A 6,995-nucleotide genomic window follows, 5' to 3' on the forward strand; every position below is an offset into this window, starting at 1 on the left:
TGATTGGGGATACGAGAGATGAATAACCCTGTTTTGAAGAAGAGGAAAGTGTCGGGGAACCGGCAGTGTCGAAGAAGTAAACTCTGTTGGGGAGATATGTCTTTGTAGGACGAGTATGTTTGAAGATATCTTCTTGAGGGTTACTCTGTGAGGATATGATCTTGTGAAGTCAGGAAGGCATGGATTCCCTGAACATTGCCCCCAGTATTATAGTAACTACCATTCCTGGATTCGTATTGATTGGAAAACACCAATAAATATTGATCGAAGCGTTGAACATGCCTTGTGTACTTTGCCCCCAGCTAGTAGGAACTTGAAGAGATTCACCTCGCGAGGTCTTTATGAAGTGTATATTGTAAGTGACATGCCCCTAGTAATCGTACACTTAGGATGATGCCCCTGACTGTTTGGCTTTTTGAGAGATTCTTGGAATCTTGACTTGATTGCCCTAGATTGATTGGGAAAAACGTGCCATGCCCTTTGTATACGTAGGAGACATTGCTTCTTGGAGTAATATTGTTTGTTGGGATAACTTTCAGTCATTAGTTGTACCCTGTGCAAATTCTTTCTGTTGTTAACATTTGAAATTATGTAGCAGAATTTGTTTAATAATGAATTCATGAGATGCAATGCATACGTTTGTCTTGAGTTTTTGAAAAACATTAAAACAAGAGATGTAAAAGCGTGATACTTGTAAAACACTATTTGTAACAATGTGATGTTTGTAAAAACAGGATATCAACTTAACATTTGTAGTAAACCTTAAGGAGTCGGGATACCCTTTTGGTGCCAGTATGCTTTCGAACTAACCATGCTTCAATTAGGACTTTCAAGGGTTATAACGTGGCTTGGTTCACGGTTTAAAAAACAAAGGATAAAGGCTCAAAATTTGATTGTACCCACCCTCTTCATGATGATCTTCAGTCCTAAACTCAGTTAATTCAACTTATGCATTCGGGTTCCAAAAGACTTTTGGATTTTCACCTTTGATAATGATGATGGTTCACAAGCAAAGAGAACTTGTGATATGGCAGTCACTTCTTCCTTTTGGTAGTCGCAACATTTTGTTGTTCAGAAATTTATTGACTTCTCTTCTTTCATCTTTTTGATATCCCTAACTTTTGCCTGAACTGTCTATTTTGAGCTTACAGTCCGCGGGATGCCATGATTTTTGCCTAAGTCATCTTTTTTATTTTTGACTTAGCAGGCTTTTCTTTGTACATATATTTTTTAATTTTTTTTTGAAAGATATTGACTGCCTTGCTTAATGATTGATGAACCATCATTGGCTTTTGATTGACATCTCCAACACTTCTTTGATGTGTGCGGATGAACGCTTGTGATTGAAACCTTTGTTGAAAGGTGTACTGAATGATTCTCTTAAAATAGGATGCACAGCCAAATTAACTGAGAACTACCCTGCCCCAGGTTATGATCAAGGGTTTTAATTAGTACAAGAAAGAAACTTCTACTTCTTAGGCTCAAAGGGGTTGACGAGGGATTATCATCCTTATATCTCCACTGTTTAGGAATTGAAACAATGCCTGTACATCGTCAGCATAGTCTGTTCAAAAGCACACTGTATGAAGTTGCGGTATCGTTTTCGTCATCCTCCCTTAAAAGGTATACAACTTTAGCAGGAGTTGAGTATCATAAAACATATGCAAAGTAAAGATGCAGTTTAAATGAGTGATAGCGAAACAATTGATTCAAGACAAACATATGCAATGCACTGATGATGATTATTAAAACAGATAATGTATATCATGAGTCGAATGTTTAAACAAACAGGAAAGAACTTGCAAATGAAAGTAGATCTAATGATCCAAAAGTTCGTCCGTCGAGACGTCAATCAATCTTGTCATGACTAGGCATAGGAGCGGTGATCACCACAGGGGTTTCAGGAGGGTTGGATTTGATTTCTCCGTCATTGATCAGATCTTGAACTTATTCTTTAATGTCCAACAATTGTTTGTGTAATGTCCAAGATTGTTGGAATGGTACGCGTACCTCGCATTGGGTTTATAGTAAGTGTTAGAATTCGTTGGCTCGATTGCCCTGAGCGTCTGGATCATATGAGTGAATTGATTGTTGTGACTCAGTTGTCGTGATTCCATTATCGTGACTCAGTTGTCGTGACTTTTTTATCGTGATTCCATTATCGTGACTCAGTTGTCACGATTCCATTATCGTGACTCAGTTGTCGTGATTCCATTATCGTGACTCAGTTGTCGTGACTTTGTTGTCGTGACTCAGTTGTCATGATTCCATTATCGTGACTCAGTTGTCGTGATTCCATTATCGTGACTCAGTTGTCGTGATTCCATTATCGTGACTCAGTTGTCGTGACTTTGTTGTCGTGACTCAGTTGTCATGATTCCATTATCGTGACTCAGTTGTCGTGATTCCATTATCGTGACTTAGTTGTCGTGATTCCATTATCGTACTCAGTTGTCGTGACTCAGTTGTCATGATTCCATTATCGTGGTCTTTTCTGATTTGAGTGTCATGATTAAATCTTTAATCGCACGCTTCAGCGGTCTACCATCCTTTACACCATGACCAGGATTGTTTGAATAATAAGCGCATCTCGCATTGTAATTGTACCCCAAGAATAGGAGTGCCTTCAATTCTTCTTGCCCCTTGGGTGAGTTCAGAATCAAATTATGGGATCGGGTATTCCGAGCCTGGAGGTGTTTGACTGATTGCTCGAAATCCATTTATGCCGAAGTAAACAACAAGAGAGGATGAGAAACCTGCTATGGAAACTTGTTATGCGATGTTATGAATGCAAATGCAATGTTTTCAAGGATCTTTAGGAATTAAGTTAGCAACATTTAGAAAATGATTTGGTCATGTCTTTGTCTGAAGAAATCTAAACTTTGTCTTTGAACGTCTTTCTTTGAGAACCAAGCTCACCATATCGAGTGGGTCATCGCCTCTGATTCGGGATACCTCTGATTTTGAAAGTATATGGCTAGAGGAAAATAAATCCTCTTGCCCCTTGATAGGTACCGAGTCTCTGAATGGGAAGACATATGGCCAGAAGAAAATAAATCCTCTTGCCCCTTGATGAGAATTTAGTCCTTTGATAAGGGCACCTGAAATTGTGCGCCTTAAATCCCTAAGATCCTTGAAAGGGTTAGTTAAATCATGTTATGCTATGATGTCATGATGTCATGCGGATGTAATGTATTAAGTAAAGCATAAAGGTGGTAAGGACAAGTATGTCCTACAAAAAAAACCTGCAAAGAAATATAAGGGTAAAGCATAAGGTAATAAGGAAGAAGTGTCCTACAAGCAAATCCTGCAAGGAAACGAAGGTTAGTAGCAAACACAAACAAGTCACACAAGTCACACAATTTTTTGCTTAAGGCTTGCATGGAGTCTGATCAGGTGTCCTTCCCAAGGGTATTTCTATGGATAAGGAGATTTCATCAACGGGTTCTACAAGTTATCCAGAATTGTCAGCCCTTCTAGAGCACCCTCGGACATGATGCATTCGCACCATGCAATGATACTTTGAGAAAGAACCTATCTGAATTGTAGCATCGGGTAGCGACTAGTTCTTAACATTTGTCAAGAGTAGTCCCCCCACTATGTTCCTAAAGGCCAGGATGGGTTAAGGGTAACTAAAGGTCCTTGAGCTCCGGCGCACCCATAGACACATACATAGACCTCCCTCATTTGAGAAAGGTGTGCATATGCTATGGAGTCCTAACTCAAGTGTGAACTTCACATTGACTCATCTCCCACATATGTGAAAGAGGTCGCCATGACTATGCCACTCCTATCTTAAGTGTACTTGAATCCGGGTATAGGATTCGTCCTTCATTTATTTCCCAAGCAACCATGAAAAGTAAAGCAATCAAAACAAACAAAATAGTGATCTAAGACCTAAGGTAAACCCCTCTTTAAAGACTCCCCAGCAGAGTCGCCAGTTCGGTAATACGGTGAACTGACTTTATTCGAAATGTGCGGATAGCAAGAGTCGCCACCGACTTTTATTTTATCCAATTGGAAAGGCAAAAAGAACAGGAAAGACCTTTGAAAGATTTTGAGTTCGGGGGGTAGGTTATTGATCGGTCACGATTCTCACTATGTCTTTGCCACTTTCCTGATGATAATCCAGGTATTCTGCATTGTTTAATGTCATAGTATAGTCTTTTTAATCGGTTTAAGCAAGTTTGTTTGTTTTTGCAAGTTTTATCCTTTTGTTAGTTTTCGAGTTTATTTTCCCATTTTATGCGTTGGTTTGGTTGTTCAATGGTACTTCAGATCTAGGAAATTCTTTACGCGAACCTGTGCAAGAAATGTCAGACGTAAAGAGCAAAAGAAAGAAGAAAAGAGAAGATCAGCAGTGCAACACGGGCGCCCGTGTTGAGGAACACGACCCGTGTTGCTGAACAGTCAAGAAAGAAGAAATGGAGAAAAGCAGTGATGCAACACGGGCACCCGTGTTGCCTAACACGACCCGTGTTGCTGTTACTGAGCGCAAAGTGTTTCTTTGATGGATCCAGAGGACCAACACGGGCACCCGTGTTGCCTAACACGACCCGTGTTGGGTGGTTACGCAGATTTTCATGTTTTTATGATTTTCACTCAAAAAGTGATCCAGAAGGGCGTTTTGGACTTTATGATTTAAAAAGAAGGGTTTGCAATATATAGTGAGGAATTGAGAAGAGAAGGGGTATCTTTTGACACAACCAAAGAAATTGAATCTGAAGCAGAGCAACGTATGAGATTATTGGAGAAGAGAGATCATTCATGAGCAAGAGCAATTGAAGATCACAAATTCCCCAATTATCTGTAATGTTTAACTTTGATATTTTTGAATTTCTTTTGAACAATATGAGTAGCTAAACCCCCCAATGCTAGGGGGGTGTCCCTGATTTGGTTTGTAATGACTTTTGATATTCTGATTTGATCAACTTCATGTTTATGTTATTCAGTTCAATTTTATACTGTTCTTAATGCCTTCTTTATCGGACCAATAAAGATTGTTCTGTGATTAACAAATTGCTGGCTCGCGATTGTTAAGGTTTGTATTAAATTGAACCATAGTAGATATCACCTAGGACTAGGGATACCCTATGGTCACTACGAATTCTTGATAGAAAACAAGCTTGGTTTTATCTGTTCTCTCTAAGGACTTAGGTTTGTAGATGAAAAACCAAAGGTTTGCCCAATAAGGATTTAGGGGCAAACACTCTAAAGATGTAGTAATTGAATACCATGAACTTGTTGAAAAGATCTCAAATAAGGATTCAGAGTTATTACAGAGCAAATTACACACCTTGCCTTGGCATTTACTCATATTAGTGAAAAAGCTCTTATTTATTTTCCGCTATTGTTATTTTAAATTTAGAACTTATAAATCAATCAAAAACACCAGTTGCCTTTTTGTTTAATTGAATAATTATATAACTCATATTCCAACGCAGTCCTCGTGATCGATACTTGGTTTTCAACCTTTTATTACTACTTCGTAAGAATAGTACACTTGCTATTTTTCCGATCAAGTTTTTGGCGCCGTTGCCGGGGACTGCCAAATATAAGTTAAATAATAATTCAATTGAATTTTTGTTGCTCTGCAACCAAAATTTTTCTTTTTATATTTTGATTTATTGCTACTAATAATTGTCTAATCTGTGGATGCGAGGTAAGACCTCAGCTGAACTTTTTTTTGACGCAGAACCAGAAAGATCATTGCATACCCGACTCCGTGAAGCCAGGCAAGAACGACCAGAAATATCAAAAGCAACACTGACAGATTCTGAATCTGAAGAAGAGGAAGTAATTTTGGTTCATTCTGAACATTCAGACACCGAGTCTGAAACCATGGCTGCAGATCCACCTCCAGTGGAGAGACTTCTGGGTGATTATGGAGGAACAAATACTCCAACTGGACGGTTGACAATAGTAAATCAACCGGTCAATGTTGCTCATTTTCAGCTACACCCAGCAACAATTCGACAGCTGGAGAAGAAACCATTTTCAGGAAGAATAAATGAAGATGCTAATAAGCATTTACAAAGGTTTCTTACTATGACAACATCTCTGAAGATAGAAGGACACTCTGAAGAAGCCAAGAAGTTGGTTATGTTTCCATTCACGTTAGCGGATGACGCTGAAGAGTGGTTCTACTCATTACCTGCTGGGAGTATTACCACATGGCAACAAATGGAGTCAACCTTTCTGAATGAGTATTTTCCCGCTGCTGTTTATATCCGTAAGAGGTATGATATTGTTAATTTTAAACAGAAGGAAGGAGAATCACTTGGAGATGCTTATAAGAGATTCAAGAGGTTGTTGGTGGCATGCCCAACTCACAACATGGATGTCACTGAACAAATGCAGAATTTTCTGAATGGTCTTAAAATGAAGACTAAGCAATTGATTGACACAGCTGCTGGTGGCTCATCTAACTTTTCAACAGCCACTGGTGTTAAAAAAATCATAGAAGCTATTGCGGCCAATGAACACTTGGAGTTATATGACAGGAGTGTTAGCCAACCTGAAGGATTAGTGGATATGAAATTGTCAGCGCAAGTTGTGAAAATAGAAGATCAGGTAGCTGCAGAAGTTGAGCGGAGATTAAAACAGATGGGTCTTGAAAAACAAACAGTAGCACAAATTAAACCGGCTCAAGCAAGTCAACCGGTGGGGTGTGAAATATGTGGAGGACCTCATTTTACTGTTCAGTGTGTTGCTACAGCTCAGCAAGTGGAGGAAATAAAGTTCTTGAAGCAAAACAACCCCTACTCAAATACCTACAATCCAGGGTGGAAAAATCATCCAAATTTTTCATGGAAGGATCAACCAGGGAATGCTCCTAAACAAGAGGTTATTCCATATCAAGGTCAGCAGTCGCAGCAACAATATAGAACTCCTCAACAACATTATCAACAACCTCAACAACAGGCCCCCAGAAAAGCAGATTGGGAGATTGCCATCGAAAAAATGGCAGCCCAAAGCTCTCAGTTTCAAGAAGA

The sequence above is a fragment of the Vicia villosa genome, unplaced genomic scaffold (assembly GCF_029867415.1).
Source record: "Vicia villosa cultivar HV-30 ecotype Madison, WI unplaced genomic scaffold, Vvil1.0 ctg.001489F_1_1, whole genome shotgun sequence".
NCBI classification, from domain to species: Eukaryota; Viridiplantae; Streptophyta; class Magnoliopsida; order Fabales; family Fabaceae; genus Vicia; species Vicia villosa.